This window comes from Pleurodeles waltl, chromosome 1_2 (assembly GCF_031143425.1).
Source record: "Pleurodeles waltl isolate 20211129_DDA chromosome 1_2, aPleWal1.hap1.20221129, whole genome shotgun sequence".
In the NCBI taxonomy this organism is placed as follows: Eukaryota; Metazoa; Chordata; class Amphibia; order Caudata; family Salamandridae; genus Pleurodeles; species Pleurodeles waltl.
In genome coordinates this window covers 440,461,913-440,489,136 of record NC_090437.1, presented here as the reverse complement: position 1 = coordinate 440,489,136, position 27,224 = coordinate 440,461,913, and the positions used below count along the sequence as shown (strand labels likewise).

General features: G+C 40.5%; 1 protein-coding gene across 6 annotated transcripts in view; it reads right to left on the bottom strand.

Moving 5' to 3' along the window:
• The window catches only part of LINGO2 (leucine rich repeat and Ig domain containing 2), a 3,618,115-nt gene that overhangs the window by 1,878,735 nt on the left and 1,712,156 nt on the right, over positions 1-27,224 (bottom strand). For all 6 annotated transcript variants that reach the window (XM_069240594.1, XM_069240603.1, XM_069240567.1 and 3 more), the window contains one exon: positions 23,520-23,623. The gene's annotated coding sequence lies outside the window, so the exon portion shown is untranslated. The remainder of the gene's footprint in view (positions 1-23,519; positions 23,624-27,224) is intronic.

Sequence of the window (27,224 nt, the reverse complement as noted above, 5' to 3'; positions counted from 1 at the left end):
AATGTGGTGCTAGGGACTCTTAAATATGCCCCTAAGTTTTGTAGTACTAAAGTAGTACTACAAAACATACTACAAAATGCTATTCACAAGCTTCACCTTTGTAGCAACTTGCACTTTTGTAATTTACACTTTTGTAGAAAGCCCAGCATTACACATGGCCAATCAATGGGAAATGTAACATTAAATGTTATTAAAAATAATTACATCATTTAAATTAATTCTATACATCACCTCTAATAATTATGAATGCAGATTAGAAATATGTTTTCCTTCACATATAAACATATGCTTTAATTTAAAATTAAAACAAAAAATGTGATGCAATTTTAATATATTTCTATTAATTGAAAAATTATTTGAAAATTAATTTAACTGTAGCATTTTTTCTATTTTGTACTCCAAAATACAAAATGTATTTACATGAATAATTAACTTCAAAATATTTTTAATATTTATGTTCGAATTAAGAAATTGTTCTATACTTTACCATGATGAGAATTCCACGCTGACTGTAGAGTCTCCCTTTGGTAAAGTATAAGGAACATTAAATAAATGTATTTAACACAAAAATAAATATGAAAAATATTTTTATGTTCAATATCAACGTGAATTGATTTCATGTACTTACTTGAATTGTAGAACAAAGTCGAATGTAGTTTTGCAGTGTACAATTACCTAAACTATCGGTTCAAGTAAAAAAAGCAACCTGAAATGTTTGTTGACTACCGGTGTTAAAGAAGATGTTGGGAAGATGTCATTCACATATGTGTCAATGGCGTTTTTCTGTGTTAAGATTTCTCACCAAATGGGATTTTCATTAGGTGACATAATCTCAGCATTTACACATAAAGGGGCAGATTCTCAAATGGCCTCCGCAGTTGTGACAGAGCCCCCTCTTTTGTGACGCGGTCCCGCACTTGTGGTGGACCGCAGTACTGCATTTACCCATTGCTGAGCTCCCGCAACGTGTGGGTCCCCAACGTGTGGGTCCCCCACCATGAGTGCAGACCTTTTGTGAATCGGCCCCAAAGTTTTTTAGTTTAAATTACGATAATTACATCTATTATGTCAGCATAATTAAAACACTTGAGCAACTTCTGGCGGATTACCATTGTTTTTACATACCAGCTGTGAAACCACCTATCAGTGATTTCTTTGACTAAACCTCTTTGTGCACTGACACCCAGACTCCTACAGTGCATCACGAAGTGCCCAGCCATCCCATATTTATTACACACACTGCCGTCGAACATATACACACCTTGCTTTCACCAAATGACCTACCATGCCACACCTGAAACTTGTGCCTTTGAATCTTTTCTCCCATCTCAAATCAGCAAGGGTTTTCTCATCCATACTCAATCTTCTCAGCATTCCTGATACATTGTCATGACCGATACTCTTCATTATAATAGTGTCCATACAATTCTTCATTTGCTCTGACCTCTTAACAATACTAACAGCCTCACTCCGAGACAGCTCGTCCTTAAGCCAAAGCTCTTCTCTTACTTTAATGCATTTACAATTCAAAAGAAAGTGGTCTCTAATACACCCATTCACCAAACTACTAAATTTGCATGACACAGCTAATTTTCTCTGCACACTCCAAAATTCCATGACAGTTTTTTCTTCACCTTACATGTTTACTAAAGTAATAACTTTCCAAAATCATACTAAATTATCCATGGTGGTCATGCAAAACAAGCTTCTTCGTGCACAACTCTAATTCATTTATGGCTACATGTATGAAAGATCGGATTTGTGACTCGCAATTTGCGAGTCGCAAAACTTTATGTTGAACAGTGTCAATGACACTGTTTGCGATTCGCAAGGGGGTCACAAATGTCCTACCTCATGAATATTCATGAGGTAGGTCGCAATTTGTGACGCCCTTTGGAATGGCGGCCCTCCCAGGGATGGTGGCCTGCTGGAGACAGCAGACCCCCATGTCTATGACTGCTTTTAAATAAAGCAGTTTTTTTTTTACATGCAGCCCGTTTTCTTTAAAGGAAGACGAGATGCATTTCAAAAACAAAAAAATGAAAAGTTTCCTTTTAACTTTTTCAGAGCAGGCAGTGGTCCGTAAAAATGTTTTTACTGCCATTCACAAAAGGGAAGGGGCCCCATGGGGACCCCTTCATGTTTGCAAATGGGTTAGTTTGACACTGGTGCTAACTGCAATTGTTTTGCGACCACATTCGCGGTCACAAAATCATACAGGGGACTGCGACTCGCAATTAGGAAGGTAACACCCCTTCCTAATTGCGACTCGCAAACCCTTTTTGCGATTCGGTAAATAATTTACTGAATTGCAAAAATGGGTCTGAACATTCCAAAGTGCATTTTCCACGCCGCAAACGGCCCAATTCGCTGTCTGCGATATGCAAAATGCTACGTACACGTGGCCCTTAGTCCTTTATAATCATCTTTTTTGAGTTCTGGCAAATTATCGAGGATGGCTTGGCCTTCTTCCCCCAGTCATTGTAACAACAAAGGCCATTTTCGCTCTGCACCCAGATCAGTGCTACACACTCTGGAATATACATTTTCCACTTGCCCCATCAGCTGGGTGGCTCTACTTTTCTTTTTTAAATTAAAACAGACAGACACTCCAAATATAACTATCCTTATGAATTCCTAATGTTATACTCTAAAATGATCAGAAGACATACACATGATGTGCTCACGCACAACCCCACCTCCTGCACCCTTTTGTGTTAAAAGGCTGGAATGCTGACATCCAAGATCGCCGATATGACTGCCTCAACTGCATCTGTTCAGTCCTCTTTAGATGACACTAGCCAAAATCAGAACACTCTTCACCTAGCAGCCTCCACACGCAACAATCTAAGAGAGCAATGGTACTCCACCTTAAGCTGACTCACCTCTTGAAGTCATTGCTTTGATGTTGGAGTCACTGCTGTTGGGGAAATACAACCACCCATACAATCTTTCTTCAAGTTCCCATCTGCAAACCAGTGCTGTAACTTGGTGTCAGCACACCAGAACTTTGTGTTGAGATCTGTCTCTAACACATTTATTGCCAAAGTGATGAAGTACAAATGAGATCTGGAACAGGATGCAGATAAGATGTATTGATCTCACCCAAGCCACAGACACCCATAACTTTCCACAACCAACTGATCGACTCCCCAAATAGTTCAATTCTAGAATAAAATGTGTAGAGTGCACTCCTGCCCAACATACCACATACCTGTTTTGTGAGGTCTGTAAAATAATATTGCTAATAATTTCTAGTAACACTTAGGTGGTAACTAGAAATTCAAACTTTGAAGGCAATATGCATTTTCAAATACAACTATCAAGGTGAACTAGGAATTTAGATATTCAAAGTTGAAAGAATAGCTTTTGGAGGCAAAAAAGGCTTTACTTTTTCAATTCACAATGCACATTGTTGGACCTTTTTGCTTATGCAGGGTCATCCCCAATCTTTTTGCCTCCTGCCTCCTATTTTTTCTGACCTGTTGCTGTAGGCTTTTGAACTCTGAGCCCTTTACTACTGCTAACTAGTGCTAAAGTGCATATGTTCTCTGTGTAAATTTTATGGTTAATTGGTTTATCCATGATTGGCATATTTGATTTACTGGAAAGCCCCTAATAAAGTGCAGTAGAGGTGCCCAGGGCCTGTAAATCAAATGCTACTAGTGGGCCTGCAGGACTGGTTGTGCCACCCACATAAGTACCTCTGTTATCATGTCTCAGACCTGCCACTGCAGTGTCTGTGTGTGCAGTTTTAACTGTAAATTCGACTTGGTAAGTGTCCCTACTTGCCAGGCCTAAACCTTCCCTTTTTGTACAAGTAAGGCACCCCTAAGGTAGGCCCTAGGTAGCCCAAAGGAGAGGGTGCTGTGTATGGTTAAGGTGGGACATATAGTAATGTGTTTTATATGTCCTGACAGTGAAATATTGCTAAATTCGTTTTTCACTGTTGCAAGGTCTGTCCCTCTCATAGGTTAACATGGGGGATACCTTTAAATATTATTAAAGTGTAGATTCCCTTTGGGAGCGGATAGACATTTGGAGTTTGGGGTCTCTGAGCTCACAATTTAAAAACACACCTTTTTAGTAAAGTTGATTTTAGGATTAACCATTTCTGTGACTATGCCTATTTGTGGATTCCCTGTCTGGGTCAGTTTGACAGTTGGGATGGTTGCACCTCTCACTAGACAGTGACACAAAGGGAGCTGGGGTGTAGTCTGCATTTCCTGATGAACCATCTGTGCTAGGAGGGAGGGGAGGAGTGGTCACTCACACCTGAAAGGGCTGTGCCTGCCCTCACACAATGCAGTCTCCAACCCCCTGGTGAGTGTCTGTGCCCTGGCCTGGACAAGGCAGGATTTCAGAAACAAGAGAGACTTTGCTTTGAAGTAGGCCTACTTCAAAGGGGAAAATGGGTATAAGAAGGGCACCCAAAACCACAGACTTTAGAACACTTCTGGAAACCAAGAGGAACCTCTGCCTGGAGAAGAGCTGAAGAGCTGAGGAAGAAGAACTGCCCTGCCTGTGACTGTGCTTTGTGGAGCTATCCTGCAGTTCCGGCTTCTGCCTGTGCTAGAGGACAAAGACTGGACTTTGTGTTGCCTTCCTTCTTGTGAAGATCTCCTAGGGCTTGATTTAGAGCTTGCCTCCTGTTGTTTGAAGTCTCAGGGACAGCAAAGACTTCTCTCTGACAGCACCTGGAGCCTCTAGAGAGACTCCTACTCTGCCAAGTGGTGCCCATCCAGGTCCTGGGTCCCTGAGAAGAGAAGCAGGCAACCCAAGAGTGAGAAATCCACGCACAGCCCGCCGTGTGGGGAAAAGATCGACGCGACTCTGATCTGCGGCTGAAAAATCAACACGCCGCCAGCTTCGTGGCTGAAAATCAACGCTCACCTGCAACACAACCGAAAGATTGATGCCCGCGGCTGGATAAATGACGTGCAGCATCGCTGACGGGGACCAGTGAGATCGCAACCCACGCTGCATGGTTTTTGGACCATCGTGCGGCTGAATTTTTGATGCAAACATCGCTGGGCGTGCAAAAAGCGACCCAAGGCCTGCCCGGACCAAGAGTGTGGACCGAATCGACGCATCGCTCACCTGTGGAGATAAGAAACGACGCACACCGACTTGACTGAAGGAAAGTCTCGCTTGTGAGTGAAATCAACGCATTGCAAGCCCCTTTTGATGCACACTCGCCCGTGCAGGGTTATTTTTGACGCACCCAGGTACATTTTCACGCTAACAGTGTCAGCGTTGTGTTTAAAACTACATGAAGACTCTTTTTGCTTTTTAATTGATAACTTGACTTGTGTATTGTGGATTTTTGTCGTTTTGGTCTTGTTTTGTTTAAATAAATATTTTCTATTTTTCTAAACCTGTGTTGTGTCATTTTGTAGTGTTTTCATTAAGTTACTGTGGCGGTCATTCTGACCTTGGCGGACGGTGGAGGCCGTCCGCCAAGGTACCGCCGTCAGAACACCGCACCGCGGTCGAAAGACCGCAGCGGTGATTCTGACATTTGCCCTGGGCTGGCGGGCGGCCGCCAAAAGGCCGCCCGCCAGCCCAGGGCAAATCAACCTTCCCACTAGGATGCCGGCTCAGAATTGAGCCGGCGGAGTGGGAAGGTGCGACGGGTGCAGTTGCACCCGTCGCGTATTTCAGTGTCTGCTGGGCAGACACTGAAATACTTTTTGGGGCCCTCTTACGGGGGCCCCGCGGCACCCCCTACCGCCATCTTGTTCATGGTGGGAGAGCCGCCATGAACAGGATGGCGGTAGGGGGTGTCTGAATCCCCATGGTGGCGGAGCGCGCTCCGCCGCCATGGAGGATTCAGACGGGCAGCGGAAAGTCGGCGGTAGCCCGCCGGCTTTCCGCTTCTGGCCGCGGCTGTACCGCCGCGGTCAGAATGCCCGGCGGAGCACCGCCAGCCTGTTGGCGGTGCTACCGCCGACCTCCGCCCTGGCGGTAATTACCGCCAGGGTCAGAATGACCCCCTGTGTGTGTTGGTACAAATACTTAACACCTAACACTCTGAGGTTAAGCCTACTGCTCATGCCAAGCTACCAAGGGGGTAAGCAGGGATTCTGTTTTACCCTCACTAGAGTGAGGGTCCTTGCTTGGACAGGGGGTAATCTGACTGCCAACCAAAGACCCCATTTCTAATACACATTAAAAAGCAGCTGAAAAAAAGATCTCACTATTAGACACATTCAACAGGGACGGGACTATGCCTTTCTTTCCACAGGAGCCTTCGCACTACAGGGGAGTTGTCAAGAGCAGGAAACTCAACACCGTGCTTTTCTTCACCTCACACTCTTCTCCAACGAGGCAAGGGGATATTTGAAATATAAAAGAATAGGAAAATTGAATAAGAAATATTGTTTTACTCTTAGGGCAGACCTTTGCCATTAGATGAGTGGGAGTCAGTAAGACTTTCCTGACCTAAAGTAATTCTCAAACACTTTGGATTACACAATTTTGTATTGTAATGGGGTGTCAGTCACATTAAGGACTCATAGAGGTTGGTTTAGGAATGCCCTCCATTATGATATCACTATTAACATTTGCTTGCAGAACTATAACTCTTCATGAATTACAAATAAAAAAGCCTTAATTTGCCAAACTATACACCATTCACAATAAAGTGCAATTGCTGGAACAGAACACCAGACTATCACATTTATCACAGAAACCAATTAATGCCATGCTGCAAAATGTATGTCATCGAGTCCAGAGATAACATCATTTTCACCATAAGAAATGTGCTTATAAATTACAAAAATATTTCCACCTCTATTTCCTCTCCTGTTTCAGCACAAAACCCAATGGAGTTTACAAAGTGGGCAATGGGAATGAAGGTTTTGTGCCAGTCAAATGAAATACAAATGTACTTCCTTCTACCATGGCATAGATAGCATGTTGTGGTTAGTGACACAGTTCGATTCAGACTAACGTCATTACTTGGAAGCCTCGTCCAGCAAGCAAACTGCCATCAGCACTTCCATGGGTGCTGCACAACATATACTTAGAACTTGTGCCCGCAAGTTGACCAACTATGACATCAACTTTCACATGGACTCTAACAACACCCACAACTACTGCACAAATTCCACTGGGGCTGGGATCGTGAGGGCATTGCAATAGATTGTGTTTGAATGTGTCTAATAGTGAGATCTTTTTTTAGTGAAGTAGTCCTTGTAGTCAAACAGTTCCTTTGGCCTGCATCCATGGACCAACAGCCACATTTCCTTGTACTGAAAATGCTTAACCTGGAGGTTTTCTTTCATTTTTAGCTGTATGTGACACCTCACATGAATGACATCAACAAAGCACTGCTTTAAACCTCTCTGAGGATTATCCACCTAATGACTATATCATATAACAATGACTCGGTTCAAGCAGAGATAATGTACTGTTTATATTAGTGTGCATATCTTTGTGTACCTACCAGTTAAATCAAAATGAACAATTAAAAGCAATATAAATAGTGACTACATTACGCCTTGTATAAAGTGGACTGGATTGTTCATGAAAGTCTTTAAAAATAATAACACATCGTTTTATTTAGTTCTAGCTCAAGATTTAGGACCATTACCCAAAGTAAATCAAAGGAGACTGACAGCATTTGTTACAGAGAATAACGTTTTAAAATCTGTTCCCTATATGATAGCCATATGTAGCGAAATACAGGTATTTAAAATGCAATATTACATTCTAAACATTAGAATGAATATGACTTATTCAATTGTTCAAAAAATAAGGTGCATGGACTCACGCGAAAGCTTGAAACAGGCTCTGTTGTATCAGAGGGACTTTCATAGAATAATTGAAGCATATTTTATTGGCTTTTCTATATTAGTTAATATCACAGTAAAAAATTAATTGACTTGTTTCTAACTGTATTGAATTAGATGTAAACAAGAGACTGGGGAAAATCGGTGCAGTTATGAACTGATGTGAGCATAATACAAAATTAGACTAGAATGATTATTTTGAATATGTTGCAGTAGGTGTGAACATTTGATCAATTATCCTTTTGTTTTTTTCTATATGCGTATATGGTCAGTGATGATGATAAAAAGGCATTATGTTAAATAGAAAAAGAAAATCCATAATCACTGGTCTTAAGTGTTACCCTAAATCCCTCACCATGAAGTATCTTCATTGTGCTCTGATCTGTCAGGCTTCAGTTTAAGACACTCTTTATAGTACATAAAGGCCCAGATTTATACTTTTTTGTGCCATATTTTCGTCATTTTTTTTATGCAAAAACGGCGCAGACTTACAAAATACAATTATATTATGTAAGTTTGCGTCACTTTTGTTTCAAAAAATGACGCAAATGCGCCACAAAGAAAGTATAAATATGGGCCAAAGTTCTCTGTGCTACCAGATGCCCAAATGCCTCTGGAAGCTTGTCTTCCATTAGCAGAAAACCATACACCCAAGGCCCCCCTCCTGTTCTTTTCTACAGCCAAGTAGAATAAGGTTGGTGGAAGTGTGCTTTACATTAAAGGCATATACATAACTGGAATCTCCCACATATCAGACCTGAAGAAGACTTTCTATCATTTCAACAGAAGATCAACACCCACCTCTCACTGTCAGTGGATTCCTTTGACACAAATTAAAGTCTATAGCTGTTGGCAGACACCACCCCATCACATCCCACCACCTTCCTCCCGGAAGCACTTTGAAGCTGCTTTGAAGTGAACACGTTATATATACCCCAAATAAAATAAACGTATCTCCAAGCTATCCAGTAAGCGCTGATAATTGACTAGTGCAACTTTATCCACAGCACTCCACATGGGTAAAACACAATCTGTAGCATTTATGAAAGCCAATCATAGACTGCTGATCAGAAGACTGGTAGTAAGTTAACTTAGTAGTCATCCATGGCATATTGTTTGCCAGTCAGCTGCCAGAATGTCTGCATTAATTCAATGAAATCATTGGCCTTTTCTGATATTGTCGAAGCAATGGAAATGTTGTTGCATTTAACCATCTTGCAGTGGAAATGATGAATTTATTCAAATTAAGAAAACCATATCTTGAAGTGGATAGCTCGAATCAAACACTTACAGTGGAATAAAATTAGTTGCAATTTCCAATGTTTCTCAGCGTTTGACAGCTATTCTGATTTATTTTCAGATTTAATGGAGCTGTTCAGCTACATGCCCTTAAAAATAATGTTTTCATAGATTACAATAATGCTTCTGTCGTATTATGTACTCAACAAATATGCCCATTTAAGAATAAGCTCTGCAATCTTTTATTTCTGTCTTGCCAGTGAAATTGTGTTTCTCTCCAGATACTGTAGCGAGGTGGGCTACACTGGTATTAAGATTTGCTTTTCAACAGTTGTGCCAGGTTTTATTAAATAAAGGGGAGGGGTACATATATTGTGGCATGGAATTGGTATCTGCCTGGCACACGATCTGCTATTAGAATGCCCTTCTTGCACTCATGATTATCTGGTTGTCTTTCATTGCCGTTCTAATATTTCCATTGCAGGCTGGAGTCTGCAACCTGGTGTGATGACATATTTGTAATGTACTGGTCTGTTTGGTGGCATTTGTTTAGCACAACCGTGCTCTTTGGAAAGATGTGGGGCTACTCATCTACAGTCTGACGGGTCAGATTGGAGGCATTTAAAATAACAGGGCAGTAGATGTATGATGTTGGTGTAGGAGAACATCTGGGTGGAGACCTTGACCAATTTGCTTTTGTGAATCTTCGGTCAGTTACCCTTTGGTTATATATAGCCAAAATTTGGCATTCTCTTTTCCCAGAGCTTGTTTGTAAAAGAATACGTACTGGGGTTCAAACGTTTGCTCAGATGTCTAAGACTGACTCTATTGAAGGTCGGGGTGCTGATTGCCAAGGCTGATTAGACTTGATTCCACCTCATACCTCTTTCATCCATCACCAGACATTCTCTGTCCCTTTAACTCACTCTTTCAGTTTTTTTTTCATCCCTGCTTTGGCCCTTTGCCCCTGCTTTTCCTGTCTTTCTCTTCCTCCTTCTTCCCCCCTTTTGTGTTTTTCTCTGTTTTGCTTTGGTTTTAAGGGCCTCATTAGATTTTAACAGAGGAGTCACTACGTCACAACAGAGACAGATATCCCGTCTGCTGAAATGTAAATCTGATTATATCCTATGGGATTTAGATTTCAGTGGATGAGATATCCGTCATCATTGTGATGGAGTAACTCATCCACCACTATCTAAAACAGGGCTTTAGTCTGATTTTTAAAAATAAGTGTTGGTCCCCAGAAATGAGCACCAGTGGGCCCACCAACAACCAACAGCTCATATTACGCATTGCTTTTTCAATGACATGAATGAATTATTATTTATTAGAAAAAAAGTATATGGCATATCTGTGTTGTTTTGAAATATGTGAACTATTCTCTCTAATGTGTTTTTTTTTAGCTTTTCAGTTGCTTGTTTTGATGGTTAATAGTGTTGGAAGCCCCCCCTGATAGCTGCTAAATTGCTTATTTGAGAAATGTTTGGTGAAAGAGAGTTATTCTGAATAATATGTTCTGTTAGGTGTTTAAAGGGGAAACAGCTTGACACTGGTCCTGTTGGCTGTCCCTTGCCAGTCAACAAAGGATCCTTTCTGAGCTGAATTGGATGTTTGAGAAGAGTTCCCCTTAGTATATTATTGCATGAGTATGTGTGATGTGTCTTGCTGCCAACTACTATTAGGAGAAAGGGTAATGAAGACACATAAGCAACTGCTTCCACTTTGTATATCTCGCAAGAGAACTGGGAGCTAAATGTCCACTCTCAGTCAAAAGGTCGACTAGCAAGTATTGCAATTGACACCACATGTGGATGAAGGATGGAACTTGAGAGTACAGGGTTTTCTAGATCTTAACATTTGAGTGTAATCATTAAACAAAGCCCGCCATTCGTGGTATGGACCTTTGTTCATCGACAAGGAGAATTTAAAAGGCGCAAACATCTACTTCAGTCCAATAATAGTTGCTATTAATGGCTTTTAGTACAGTCAATAAAGAGATTTATGAATCAGTTCAAGAGTTGTATTCTTAGATCTTTTAGTATTTAATCACTTTAGTCAATAAGAAGGAATCTTTTATACATCAGCATTAATAATCAACATAATCCAAAAATGTATATTTCAATATAAGGTCAAATAAAATATTAATCAAAATAACAGTACACATTGTAATACTACAACAAGCGATTCCTATAAAGGAAGTTCTCTAATCTAAATAATTTGGAAACAAATATAGAGTAAGGTGCCAATTCAGATAATCAATAAAGAGTTCTAATGAGAGGATTGATGCAGAAGTATAATGCCTTCACATAATAAACTGGAAAGTATTCACAGCTATAACCATCAAAAGATAGTCTAGGTAAGCTCGCATGTAGAGAAGTATTTCAAACTCAAAGTTCAGTCTCCTGTCAGAGAGTCGGGGAAGGAATCCAACTGCTATTCTAAGAACAGGCACTAATATAAACATACAATATTCTATGTTGCAACATTATTTTCTTTCGTCTGCTGTGTCTTCCAATAGGGTTTTGGTAAGCACCTGGGAATAGCCAAACTCCCCATTTTCTCACACGTGTACAACAGTCTTTAGACGTTAGACCTTTAAAAGGTACACTGTTCACATTCTGTGGTTGAGACTGTTCTTCTCATGGATCATTCTTCCCATTGCCGCCTCTCCTCCTGGTGAGAACCTCACTATCAGTTGCCAAATACAAAACAAGTGCCTCTTCACTAACTAACAGAAGGCTTCTGGAAATGTACAACATCTGCAGCAAAAAGAAAAAAAAACACCTTGGGCAAACAACAATTTAAATGACAAAACAGGTCTTTGGAAAGTTAATGCATTACTTTCAACAGTCAGGCTAACTTAAATCAACACTTATTTACTTCATTTTTACGCCTACAACAATTAATTTTATTACCTACTACACATTTTCATGTTTAGTATTTGTGCTATTTAAATGTAGGCTTTTGCATGTTTTAATAAAAAGTGTTTTTGTTTGCAACTAAAATTTGCTCTTGCAAAGTCTTTGAAACTGTAGGAAAGCCAACAGATGGTGTTTTAGTTTTCAAGATAGACATAGGGCCTCATTCTGAGGCCGGCCGGCGGCGGTCGCCGCCCGCCTGGCGGGAACCACCATATGGCCGCTCCGCGGTCAAAAGACCGCGGAGGCCATTCTGGCTTTCCCGCTGGGCTGGCGGACGACCGCCAGAAGGCCGCCCGCCAGCCCAGCGGGAAACCGCTTCCCACGAGGAAGCCGGCAGTTGCACCCGTCGCGAATTTCAGTGTCTGCTGAGCAGACACTGAAATTCTTTGTGGGGCCCTCTTACGGGGGCCCCTGCAGTGCCCATGCCACGACACCCCATACCGCCATCCTGTTCCTGGCGGGCGAACCGTCAGGAACAGGATGGCGGTATGGGGTGTCGGAATCCCCATGGCGGCGCAGCTGGAGGATTCCTGAGGGCAGCGGAAAACCGGCGGGAGACCGCCAGTTTTCCCTTTCTGACCGCGGCCAAACCGCCGCGGTCAGAATGCCCTTGAGAGCACCGCCAGCCTGTTGGCGGTGCTCTCGTGGTCGTTGACCCTGGCGGTCAATGACCGCCAGGGTCAGAATGACCCCCATAGTCCCTACAGCCAAAAGGACACCAGCAGTTTGTTTCTTTGTTGCAGTCTCTTTACAGAAAATGTCCATGGGAGTACATTTTAGTACTGAATTTGATAACCATTCTTGTTGTAAGATGAAGCCAATATGTGGCTCATTGGTGACCAAAATTGTGTTTTGAGGAAGTGAAATCATAAATTGTTGTCAATTGTACCCGCACCAAACAATGCACACACATTATCAGAATGGTTGTTGTGCAAGATAAGGGTCAGTTCTCTTCTCTAATGCCTTGTTATGGCTTTTGTGCTGCTCAAAAGTAGTCCGGCTCAGTGACTGACCAACTTTGCATCTATGTCTATTCAATGGTATATGGTTTAAAATGCTAACCCTGAAATATGGTTTGTATGTCTTTGAATGTAAATCTGGAAGACACATTGAAAACAACCAATGATTACAGGTAATCAAAGCATACAAAAATGGGTTCTCTTTCAATTTGAGTTTTCCAATTTTGACACTGTTTGACAAATCAGACTTTCAAAAGGGCCCATCTCCTCATTCAGAATGTGCCACTCAAGCATTTGTAATTTCATGAACCAAACATAATTTGTTCCAAGGTTGAAGGCTGCATCAATTTAGTTGGCTACACTATTAAGACACCGGTGATCAACATACATTTCTGAGGGCCTAATTAATCACAATTAGATTCACTGTAAGTACATCTATAGTATGTGGACATCTTAACATTTGATATGGATTTGGACTTCCTGGACCAAGAATGGACACACCAATCACAAAATGATATGGTTGTCTGCCAACTACCTTGCCTATATACAAAAAAGGATGTGTGAGATGGGAAACCAGAATAGAAGCGTTCAGGCAGACAGGTGTATGGCTAACTTCCACACTGATAGCACAAATAGTAATTGGAACAAATGATAGTGATGGCAAACACAATGTTATGTATAAAGGAAAGAGAAGTAAGATACAGAAAGGGAGTGTCATGAGGGGTAAGTAAGAAAATACTTTTATGAATTTACCGTAACACACGTGCCTTGCTTGCTGTGGAACTCTGATGATGTCAAATAATTCCTTTGCTTCACAGGGTTTTATATGTTAGTGGAGCAGACTAATGCCCACATTTAAGAAGCTCTAGCGCCACATTAGCGTCATTTCTTTATGCTAATGTGGTGTTAAGCTTAAAAAATCATAATACTAGATTTACAAAGTGGCGCATTGCATGCATTGTGCCACCTTATAACCCCTTGCACCACAATATGGCTGCATCAGGCATAGTGTATGCAAGAGGGGCGTTTCCCCTGTTAAGGGTCTGACAAAATGGCTCAAAGAAATCTAAAAGATTTATTTGTGGCATTTGTTGTGGCATTTTCAATGCCTGCACAGAGCAGGCATTAAAATGAGGCACACCAATATTTATGATGGGCCTCAATGTGCTTTGCAGGATTAGCATCAACATTTTTTATGCTAATCCTGCAAAGCGCCAAACTAGCGTCAAAACTTTAGACGCTATTTCCCTAACTACTGCCATTGTGTGCCGTATGTTAAATACGACGCACACATGTTGGTGTTAGGAGAAGTCTAAGCAGTGCAAGTAAAGTGGTAACCCTACCACTTTTATATGTGGCCCCTTGTATGTCCCGCTCCCGAAAATTAACTTCTAGAGACATCACTACTCATAAATTTGACAATATGTCAGGTGACTCACTACTGAGTTCACTGTTGCTAACACCACAATGAAGGGTACTTGAGGAGAAGATATTATGTCAAAGTTATAGGCCCTGATTTAAGCCAAAGTGCTGCAGTGCTGGGCTAAATAGGGCAGCGCCACGCTGTGCCACTTTTGAAATGCAGGGATACACCATATTTACAGAAATATGGTACAGCCCTGTGTTTCCTATTGTGCCGGAGCTAAATTAAGCTGCCTGCACCAATGCAGGCATCCTTGGACCATAGTGCAACGGTGTCTGGGTTGAGGGGATATATTGTTTATGTGCAGGAAGGGAGACCTTCCTGCACATGAACAATAATCCATGGCATTTTGCTTCTTCTATGTGTGCTGCAGAATGCCGCACACATAGCAAAAGCAAGCAATGAGGAGGATTAAAAGCATTCCTCCTCGTTTTGCCCTGCTAACGGCAACCCTGGTGTGGCGTTAGTTTTTGCCGCTGCCTCAGGTTCATGACAACTCGTAAATATGAGGCAGCATCAAAAGGAATAGGTTTTTGCAGTGGAACACCCACAGCAACATCCATTGAACACCCTTCTGAAGCAGAAAACTGAGTCGGAGGGGCCCATATTTACAAGGAGGTGTAACGCCACAAAAAGTGGCGTTATACCTCCTTGTAAATATGGAGCAGTGGTTAGCGCCACCGGAGCGTCACGAAAAGTGACGCTCTTGTGGCGCTAGGGGGTGTTAAATTTGACCCATATATTGAAAGCAATCTGAGGGAAAACACAGAGATAGAGAAGAGACATAGCAGAGAAACAAGACGAAAGCTGCACAGACATGCCAGGAGGGAAGCCACAGAAGGGAGAATATTTAGGACATTCTGTGAAGTAAAAACGATTTGATTTAACGAAAACCATTCTGGCCTGGAGAAGTGCTTCATAAATCGAACCATTCAACGCCCTTTGCAACCATTAGTGAATATGAATCACAGGGAGCCGTTTTTAAATAGCATTTTACACTCGGAGACAATATGATACCAAATAGGACCATTCCTATTCCAGCAGTAAACTACAAACATACAATAAATGCCGCTGAACTATACACATTAATTCATGCCAGAGACCTCGTTTATGAATGTGCATGTTTAAACCCAGTGTTCAATAATGCATAGCATATGAACATGTCCCTTGTATCGCTGCCGGTACAAAAATAGATTTTGCTGCTAAGGAAATATAATCTATTGGTCTTTGTCTTTGCATGAAAGTGAAAAAGAATGCTGCATAATCTCACAGTTCCGCCACTTAAATACAATCAAATATCTGACACTCTCAGTGTTAATGCGCGTTCGCGGGAATTACATGAATATTTTTGTGATCGTACTTTTTCGCGATACATTCATGCAGTGGTTCAATTTGAAAATCATCTGCTATTGGTGACGTCGAGAAAAAGTAACAATCAACTTTTCCAGAGTAGATTTTTTATTTGGCGAGAACGGCTCTGTGTTTCCTGTACTCACATAAAATGGCTCTGTGACGTTTTAACTCGCTGAAAAATCCAAGCATGTGCATTATTTAAAAGCATGTTCAATATGTAGCTAAAAAATCAATGTGAATGTAATGTTAGCTACAATTCTGAGTTCATGACTAAAACCAGAAGTCATCTTGTTCATTGAAAAGCTAATTACTAAAACGAGCTCCTAAAGGCTATGGACTTGGCAAGCATGGTGTACATACAACCATGCAAGCAACTTAATGTTAGTGGTCTACTCAGATCCAAAACAGGCAAGTCAGGCATGGCATGATGAGGTGCCTGTGGCTATGTCTATGTCCCAAGTATGAGCATAAACTTAGGCCCATATTTATACTTGTGCAAAACTGCGCTAACGCAGGCTTAGCACAGGCTTAGCACCATTATTTAGGCCCGCCTCCCAACCGTGCACAATTTTTGCACAGGAGGATAAATATGGCACTATGGGCTTAGAGTAATTTTTTGGAAGGAAACACCTACCATGCATCTCATTGACACAAGGTGGGTTCACGCATCCAAAAAATGACGTTAACTCCTATATTTTGAAGCTAGACGGGTCTAGCGTTAAAATATAAATATGGAGTTAGATTTGCACTATTTTTGCCCCCCAAAAAAATGACGCACAAACGGCGCAAACAGAGTATAAATACACCCCTACATTTCTGGAAGGTGTTCATACGATGAAATTTCAAGTGACTGATGCATCTGTGTATCGTACATTGTACAGCTAAAGGCGACGGTCGTTGAGTAAGAATTTGACTCGAGGAGGTGGAAGGTGGCAAGGGACCATCGGTTTTCCTTCAAAATTCAGAAGGTACACTCATGGTATGAACCCAGAGGGAGAATAGGGAGGATGGGAGGACAGCTCATCTAGATATATACATTCTTTTTCACTGATAATTATTCATTGTTTAATACAATTTTTTTTTGTCAAAATCAGATTATCCTATACCTTGCTCTCCATTGACGATCTAGTTGAAAATGATTCAGTTCAAAATATTTGAAGTGAAAAAGAGAATCGAAAGTCCAAAAACTCTCTCTTTTGCAATATATGCTTTTGCATACTTTCTGAGTTTTTTTTTAGAATTCGCTTGTAACCTCAGCCCAGCTCTCACCCTAGCCTTTGCCCCTGGCTGAAAATCCCACACCTAACTGAACCAAAACTTGACAGTACCCTTAGTGTGAACTGATAGTAACCTTATCCCCTAGCTCTCTCAATAGCTGACTCTTAAACTGACTATGAACCTAAACAAAAGTTTGAAACTCATTGTTACTTCCCGCCTTTACCCTAACCATAAAGTTGACCCTTACCCTTATCCTAACCATTACCCAAATTTTGTTCCTAATCCTTACTGCAGCGAAGTCAGGGAAATCCGTCTCTTGTGCATGGTCATTTCATTGCCTTAAGGGAAAAAGCCAAGGTGTTTTCTAGTTTTGTAAATGGATGAGAATTTTCACATACTTAGGGGTATATTTACAAGCCCCATGTGCCGTGGTGCGTCACTTTTTGTGACACATCAGAGGTGCATAGAACAGGGCCACACAAAACCACTTTGTGTGGCTTTTCATGGTATTGTAGATATGGTGTAAGGTAAAGCAGCGGAAGTCGTGCCTTGCCTTATACTGCATCAGGGAGGCCTTTCATGGGTGTTGCAGTGGGTTTTCCTATGCAACACCCATGGGGTTTGACACATTCCCAGATTTACAAGAATCTGTAAACCTGGGAACGCATAAAAACTGTACACCTCCCTAGGGAAGACGCTACGAGGAGAAATATATTTATTTCTCCTCATTGTTTCCTATTTCTGGAGCACACATAGAAAGAGGAAAATGCCACCCAGGATTATTTATGTACAGGAAGGTATCTCTTCCTGCACAAAAACAATCCAGCCAAAAATGCAGACACCCTTGCACCATGGTGTAAGGGTGGCTGCACTGGCCTTAGGAAGAAATTTGTGCACTAGCACGGGGGAAAGCACAGCATCTTGTGAATATGGTGCTTTTTTGCCCTTTCCATGTGGAGAAGGGCAGCGCAGCAAGGTCACAAGACTTTCAAATCTGCCCCAAGGGAGAGATCACTTTATGAATATTATATCCTCATATGCCCGTTGTTGATGGACAGTGGGCGCCATTCATGACAAAAGGAGATGTGTGATAAATTGACACCTATAATTTGATTAATCTGGGCAACGGCCACTCATGTTCTTCTATTAGGCAAGACATATGTGTCATGTTCTATATAGTGCCTCATTAAGCTTGAAATCTATTCCACTGTGGGAGAAGTTGTGTTCAATAGAGACGGGGGCTGGAACACAATTTTTAAATCTTGCTTGTAGTATTCACTATGGAGGAGCCAGAATAGACTTCAGGACCGCAAAGTAGACACATTTAATCAGTGTTAATGAATGACTTAAGAGGTGGATAACTTTTCATATCACATAATAAGTGATAATAATAGAACTCTATGGTTAGTATGTTTTTACAATTTCAGTATAAAGCGGTCATATTTTGGTTGCCATACCAATGGTCATAATGATTTGCATATTGCTTTCTTCAAATTTTAGGTAAATGTTTGCTTTACTTTGCTCTTATGACAATGTGGCCTTTATCTCTGGGACAGTTGCAATTATGATATATATAAACAAATATCTAATCTGTTGCCATAATGACTCTTTTTATGTATATTGAGCCACCACTCAGCATAGCCTATTTAGTGATTTTTTCCAATATTATTAGATCTGACATCCGTCATATGGAATTTCCCCCTTCACTCCCTAATTTTTACTGAACATATTTTTTGTGATTTATGACTTGGTGCACTTCTCCTTTGGAACCACTGACAAAGTGGCTGTGCTCTAGCCTATAAGCATGGTAAAACTGGCATTCACCCAATTGACACATAGCATTTACTTATAAGTCTCTAGCAAATGGTACTATGTTTACCTGTAAACATGCATCAGGAACTGTAAATTGAATGGTACAAGTAGGTTGCAGCTCGCATTGTGCCACCCACTAAAACATCATTGCAAACCATGTCTCAGAGCTGCTACTGCAGCCTGTAATGCAGTTTAAAACCTTTTGCGAGGCCTAAACTGTATTTCCTTGATACATATAAGTCACCCCTAAGGAAGGCCTTAAAGGCTCATGCTGGAGGGCTCATAGTATTTAAAATGTAGGACTGTTTATGTATGTTTTACATTTCCTAGCACTGAAAAACTCCTAAAGTAGTTTTTCACTGCTTTAAGGCTATATCTCCCGTTGACTAACACTGGGTTACCTTATTACACCTAATGCGTGCTAGCTTCAGTTTGGGACCAGATAGAGAAATGCTGTTTACACTCAGGTGAATCATAATGTAAAATCACTTTCTGTGGTAAAGATGGATTTTAAGTTATGTTCTAAAAATGCAATTTTCTGCTCAAACAGAATCACATGACTGTGAATAAGTCTCCTGCTGTGGGTTGTCTATTGCTTCCAGACAGTGAGGCAAAAGAGGCTTGAGTGTGAGGGAAGAGGGTCTTCCTGACAGGATGACTGGATAGAAGTTGTGTCCTGCCCCGATTACAGTTCAAAAGGCCCTTCCTGCAGTGCATAGAAAGTACCCTAACAACAGGCCTTCTATTCCCTTTGTGAACCAAGGAAAGGGGAAGTACTGACCAGAAACAGTTTTGACATCAGGCTAGGGAAGTCCTAGACCTGCTGACTTAAGAAAGACGATTGGACCTGGTTTCCTTGAACCCAGGATCCCCAGAAGTGACTCCAAGACTCAGTTGGCTGACTTTCTGTTTGAGCTACAGGGACCCAACAGAAGAACTAAAAACTACTGACAATCATTAAAATTAACAGTACTATTATAGTGTAGTGATTTACAAGTGGTAATGTCATTAAATGGTTACCATGTTTCTTAAATATATAAATGTATCCCTTTGAACAGTTTTCCTACAACAACAATGTCAGTTGCCCTGGGCGGGAAGGCAGAGTATTATTGGAGGACTGAGAGCCGACTTTCGGACTTACCTGAGGTTCCACAGACAAACAGGGATTAAGAGAAGAACTATCCCAGTAAGGAATAAACAGCTGGCTAGATGGCCCCGCCAGATGGTGCCAGGTTAAGGTGCATGGACAACTAATATTAGGACTAGGCTCTCTAGAGAAAAGATGGGTTACCTAGAAAAGTAGAAAATACTTTATGTTTGCACAAGCTCATTGATGTCTTGTGAGATAAGGAGTGAATATCCACAAAGACGAGAAGGAACCAACCCCACGGCCCCTATCAATTGTACTCTTTATATATGTGATGAGGTAGTGGAAAATGTGAGACAGGTGCAAGACAGAAGGAAAGACAATGCTGCTTTTTAGTGGTTAGAAACATTAACGTCTTGAATACAAGTGTCTCAGAGAATGCCAATGAGTGCACATTTCAGTTTCTGCACATATCAGGATTATGAGTGCTGTAGTTAACAGAGTCCCCCAGATATTTTGACTAGGTACATTTCAGGGAGTCTAGCCTGCTGTGATTTACCAGCGAAAGGGGCCTGGTAAATAATGAGACATGGAGATTGTGGTGCTGTAAGCAGCAAATCTGCATGGTGTGTCCTTTTTTGAGGTCAAAACTCGGAATCAATGATATGGCAAATGGTGAAAGTACATCCTGTACATTTAAGTCATTAGTTGAGATCCACATCATCTCACATATCGGTGCTTGCACTGTGATGTGGATTATGCAACTGGTAGGAAAGGCTCCAGAGGTGGGCCAGAACACAATATAGAACTGCGGATCGTTTCTTCAACCGCAGGAAGGACTTTTCTACAATTAAGTAATGAGTTTTTCACAAGAAGCTCATCTTTCACTCACATTGATCCTAAGTCTCATTTTAATGCAGGGTTTACCATAAAGGTTACTAATTCCATAAGCAGAACATGTTGGGTCCCACAATGAAATTTAAAAAAAAAAACACTTTCTGGTGCTTTCTATTGCCAAGTACCACTGGCTGCTACTACGAAGGAGCACAGGGTTATGAAAGACATCTTTGTAGCCTGGACAATAGCAGATGAAGGTTTTTGCATAAGTAGCAGTCTATTTAAAAAGTGCACATTGTAAGAATGATATTGGGCTGAAGCACACAGCCCATCCGTTTACTCATTAGTTTTCCATGAGAGAGGCTACTCATTGACAATAAGGAGTTTAAGCTCTTACTGAAAGGAAAGGCAATCTTAATTGGAATACAGTCCTAATGTGGTGTCAATAAATATATCTCACATCCTCCAGGGTGCTATTTCCTCCACAATGCGGATGCTTTTATCAGCACATATGCTGCTGTTTCCCTTTGACAACTTGGAAGGTCTGGTGAGGAGGGACAGTGGGGAGGGTTGATGCTCTCTTTGAACTCACTTCGACTTAATTTACAAATTCGATTCTGTACAGACAATGCATTCGAGGGGGCAGATGCCTTTAAAATAAATGTAATCGAATTGCGGGGCAGCTTTACTAATGTTTCACACAATAGAACACAGCAAGGCAAGTTGCTGTGCTGCATTGCTTAAAGGAGAAAGAGCTCAACTGTGCCATGTTTACAAAGATATGGGGCTGTTCAGTTTTCTCCTGGCGCTGATGCACTTGAAGCTGCCTTGTGCCAACGCAAGCACCCTTGCACCATGCTGCAGGAGTTCCTGTGTTGTTATCAGAATGTTTTTTCTGCCAGAAGGGATACATTCCTGCAAAAAGGCAGTTCTTAGATGCTTATTCCTCTTTGTGTGTGTTCTGCAGAATGCACCACACATGGAAAGAGGAAGTAACAAGGAGAGATAAAGATATGTCCCCTTGTTATGCCAAGGTTGGATATGAACACCATTTTGGTGTCAACCCAGGTTTGCAGACTTTGGTAAATCTAGGTTTGCACCAGAATCCACAGGAACACCAATGCTCGGCCCATGGAATGCCTCCCCATTGCAAAGTAACTCAAGGTAGTGTATTGCCTTGCATTAACATTTGCCGAAATTAATTTTGGGTCTGGACTGCATCAAAATGTGAATCAAACCTGATACAAAAAGTTAGCAAATCTGGGTCTGCATGTACATACATGGGAAGCAAAGAAGTCCCAAGTCCCTTGTTTGCAATGGCTGGATCTGTTAAGAATGGTGCACTAGCATCTGAAGCAGGAAGGATGGTAAATGGGTGGTTAGATGATTTACTATCCTTGTCTTATACAGTGCAGATCTAGCCTTCAACCCGCCTCCCCCTCTTCCATGCCAAGAGGTCAGGTGTCCATTAAGAGTGAATACCAGCTAGGTCGTGCACCCTCCCCCTGCTGGTTATGGAGGAGCGCAGACTGTGCGTCAGCCTGGGCTAGTGTGATTGAATTCCAGTACCTTTCATTGGTCAGATGAATGCTGTAGTAAAGGCGACAATCTTTGACCCTGTCATGATGAGACACTGCGACAAGTGATTTATCTCTCCAATTACTGCTTTCAGTTTGAGATCTCTAGGAACACATTGAAGCCTTCATAAGGCTTCTCATTACAGGGAGAGAAGCAAGGCAGGACTACCTACTTAAAGCATTGTTTTTCGGACTGACCTTGATAGATTACATGTAAATAGATGAAATACCCATTGTTATCAGATAATTAAAAATGTGTTTTATGAGTGTTATTACCAATATACAGTGCTGAAGTGAAGGATTTGTGATGGGTCTCTCTTATTCCTAGGAATCAATAACAGCTTGGACTGGTCTTTGCATTCTGAACATGCCGAACACCGGTGCAGGTTTACTGATCCATTGTTAGCTTTAATGAAAAGAGCTGTTGTATGTAGAAAATAATAAATAGAAATATCATTTAGCCCAAATATTGTGTCTTAAATATTGTTTAACAAAATATTTTCCTATTGGGTTTAGATGTTCTGTTATTAACCCCAACAGGGTAATATTGTTTACTGATGTGAAGGACATTATAATTAAGCCAGTCAATATTCTGGGCTACACAGAGAGGGCATGGGGTCAGCCCAATAACACTGATATTCATCACGAACGTTTTTCCATCTTCAAGGTGTTTATCCATTTGTGTACGGATAAATTGCACATATAGCGTGTAAAGAAGGAACGTGTTCATTCTTTGTGATTTGAAGGAACCTGTTCATTCTTTGTGATTTTTTTCCAACGGGAATATAAGATCATTTTCTTGGCCTGATTTATTACTGAAAATAAATCGACATGGTGTCATGAAGTGAGAAAGGATACTTCTCCAAAGAGTTCTGTAGAAAACACAAATTGTTCTCACTGATACTTTGCACAGCCAGCATCTGCCAGGTTCCTGCCCATGGAATCAATGGCACTATGGATGATAACTATGCACAAACTTAAGTATATACCATTCGTAAACTTTAGTCCCCATTTTTATTCCCTGGCTATAAAATCAGATTCCAATGTGCCAGGAGCAGCTAGGTATATTTATCGCAGGTGTTTTTAAACCCAATATTATAGGTCAGTTCTATATTCCAGGTCAGCATTTTACATAATTTATTATAATATCATATGAGGCCCATTTTGTTTCTCAGATGGTAAGACGAAAGAAAATTGCCGGCACAACATTCACATATTTCAGCACTTTCTGGAAGTTAAATAATAAGAATACCTTAAGTAGAACTGAGCTTCTAGATATTAGCCAGATTTAGCTTACCTTGCCAAGTCATGGTTAGTCAAAGTATACCAAACTCCAGGTCACTGCCAGCACTGCATATCAGTTAGCTGACTCTTCCTCTGTTTTATCAGTTTGGTAGACTCCTAAGGAAAAGAGCAGTTTTTATTTTTAGAAATTATCAAACCTTTTGGATATTAAAATTAACATACAAAGTATTAGTTGTTTGTGGTTATCAGGTAGAGTTCATGAAACAAAACGATAACTTCAGCCCCTAATCATGTTTTCACACTTATGAATATCTATTTACTTTTTTTATATGTTTGTTTTTTCTGCAGGTAGAATTGTAGTGCTCGAAAAGTAATCTTGCTATGTATTGCAAGAAGCAAAAGTCAAAGAGGCCAAGAATTGAGTCCTACATTTTATGAGGGTGATCTAAGCTTACAATACATGGAACTGCAACACTTTAGAAGAGTATTGCACCTCATGTTCTCAGGGCAAGCTACTTCTAATGTCAGAATTAAGGTGTGTTGTGGAACCCTGACATTCTTCTCATGAGATACCTAAGTCCACAGTTTTAGATCTGGTTTTGGCCAAGATGTAAGGATGAACGGAGTTAGCGACAAGCCCACACACAGTCTTGTAGATACCAGAATAGCTTCTTTATTCAAAGAACATTCAGACCCACGGCCAACACGTCCAACCACTCCTACAGTGCAGCAGCAGAGCCACAGACAACACCTCCAACCAGTCCTAGAGTCCAGCAGCAACAGATACTATTAAAGCTAGACCCTCACACACAGCCCAGCAACCTAAGAATACAACAAAGTTAAAGGAACAGTAACAAAAAGAAAACAGAGATGTACTTCACATGACTAATTATACCTATATACTACAAAAAACCTTATGATTGTACTAAAATTGGATGTAGATCATACTTATACAGTGTTTCAACCAGAGCTATTCACCCATTGTTCTTTTATTGTGTCATTCACATTTCCCTTCTGCCCACTACAGCAGACATCATGGGAGAGTCAGTCAGCCTATTTTAGCCATTGACTAAGTTCATTGTAAGTGGCAGCATTCTGCTAATTCACACGGAGAAAATCCATACACAGTGGCAGGGACTACTAAAAATAAATGTGCTTTTTGACTTTGATATATTTACTGTTAACCAATTTTTTTTTTATTGAGAAGGGCCCTGTAGCTTCCCCAAAAATAAAGTTTTGCAAAACAAAACAAGCAAAAACAAAGCCAAGAGGCTGGCAGCCAACGCCAGACCTACTGGTGTTGCCAATGCTTGATCTATGAGTCATGAGAGGAAAGTAAGGGTTTCACAACACACTCAGATCTTCCATCTGCAACTATGATTTTGTGTGCATTAATTAACTGTCTCTGGCGAGAAGGGCTGAGTGAGATTTCAACATACACGTTTGTGCAGATTTCAATAAGAATGGGGATCATACAATGGAAATGTGTGCCTTTTGAAGCACAAAATGTGAAAAATAAAATTGAGGAGTATCCAGAAAAGATTTACATTAAAACATCCACCGAAATTAAACCCAACGCTTCTGGAAAGCTATGTAAAAATGCACTAATGAGTGTTTCTTATTGCATTGATGAAAAAGGGGAGTCATTAAAACATGTTTGAAATATTGAGTAAAAGGACTATCATTTTTAAAGACATTTTGAGCCATAGGCAAAAATGTGATGCAACTGTATCTAAAAAATGTGGTCACATCCATTTGACTGCAGTTGAGTGTGTTATGTACAAGGGTACTGATGCTTTTTGTTAAAAACATTTGAACAATTTAAGACTTTTACTATATCGTTCAGTAGGTGTGTTGCTGGGAGTCACACTACGTTTTTAACATTAAGACTACAATAATGAGTGCTCTGGAATAAGATATGACACTTAATGCACATGTTACAATCTAACACCATGGGGTTGCAAGTTAACTGGTGGGGCAATTATCACATATTCTGAGGTAAGCCTTTCAAACTGGGAAATAACATGCTCATTTTAGCTCTTCCTGCACCAAAATCTAAATACACTGTTATTTTCCTGAGATAGAAATTTGCAGGTTTGACTTGCCAATATCTACCTGGGGAAAATAACCAGTGAGGTAAACTCTTCATCTCTTGTAATTGTGATCCCTGCACAAACCGGTGTTTGCATTGGGGATGCAGAATTATGCAGCACAAGCAAGTGAGAGAGATCAAGTTTTATCAATAAATTAGTGCCATAGAAGTAGCATATGGAAGCTAATAGATCTGCTGATTTAACAGCTATAGAGAAAGATAACGTAGAAATGAAAATCAGCATGTTTAAATTGTGGTGGGCATTTGTGTCTAGCAATCATATTTTGACACCACGTTTAACAAGAAATCACTGAGCATTTATTTTTGAGTGAATTATTATTTTTAATCAGAAACAGTAGAAATAAAAAGTATTATGGGTATTATTGAATAAGAATCAAACACACTTACATTAAAATAAATAGATTTTCTAATGAATTATGTGTTTAGAAAAAACATACACATTTAAAACTGCTTTGACATAACATGAATGATGTTTTAGACAAATAATTTGCTTTGCATTTTTTATTTAATTTTATGGGTGTGCAACAGGTTTGTTAATGTTGTAAATGTATTATTGTGATTGTAGGTTTCTTAACTTGACTAGGCCTTAAGATTCATTTTGCAAGCAGTAATTGAAAAAGTATTTGTTTATTCTGTCCTCTCTGACCTGATTCTTTCTCTAGGTGCAAATTTCATGTTGAATGCTCTATTGTATTCCAGGAGAAGAGACATGTTTCAGATGCAATAATTTAACACTATTTGTTACTAGCTGTTGAATGGAGCAGGAAGTTTCTGTACTCTTGTGAAAGACTATTAGTTTAGCTTATTGTGGTTTGATGTGAAAGGAACTGTTAGTTGCAGATTATTAGACAATGTAATATTTTAGCAAAGCCATATGAAGTCATGCAGACATGGATCTTTGCTGTGAAAAACTTTGAAAGTTGCAAACTTGGCAGTGTCATTTGCAATGACTGGATGCTGAAACTGACGCCCAGTATGTGCCCACCTGAAGGACCAGTGAAATGGATTTTGATTAGTTTAATTAGTAAAGAACTTCGGAATTGAGGTCAGACCCCTTCAGAACCTTCTTGGCATTAGTTCTCCTACCGTATCGTAGCCCAGTCCTGAACCCTCTTCAAGTCTGCTCTCACACTCTGTTTTCTCATCATAGTCTTAACTGCTCTATTCTGATATGTGGTTCAGTATTAATAAGGCCAACTAATTCTAAACAACTGATCTGTTCTATGTGCAGCTCGTATTTTGCACTGTCCTGATGCTGCTATCAACCGAGGCCGGAAGGTGGTGACCTCTCTGTCTTGATGAATCAACTACTGTCTGCTGTCCCATGAAGAGAGGTGTAACTAAATGTGGTTTTATTGTTTTCCCTTTCAGTTAGTAACCTAAACCAGCATATTTTTGGAGTGAATTATTTTAGTTCGATGGTTTCCAAATTATGTTTGTCTTTCTTTATTTCTCCTTTTGCCCACATGTGTTAGCCCATTCCCACACATGCAAGTCACAATTCTAGTTAGTATTTAGAATAGCCCAGCTCAGAGAAATTGATTGTTGAAACTGTATTTTGATAATTTACTGATGTCACCATCATCTGCTTTGAAATCTGGTAATAATGTTCATATTAAGTTGATGCTAATTTACATAATTCTT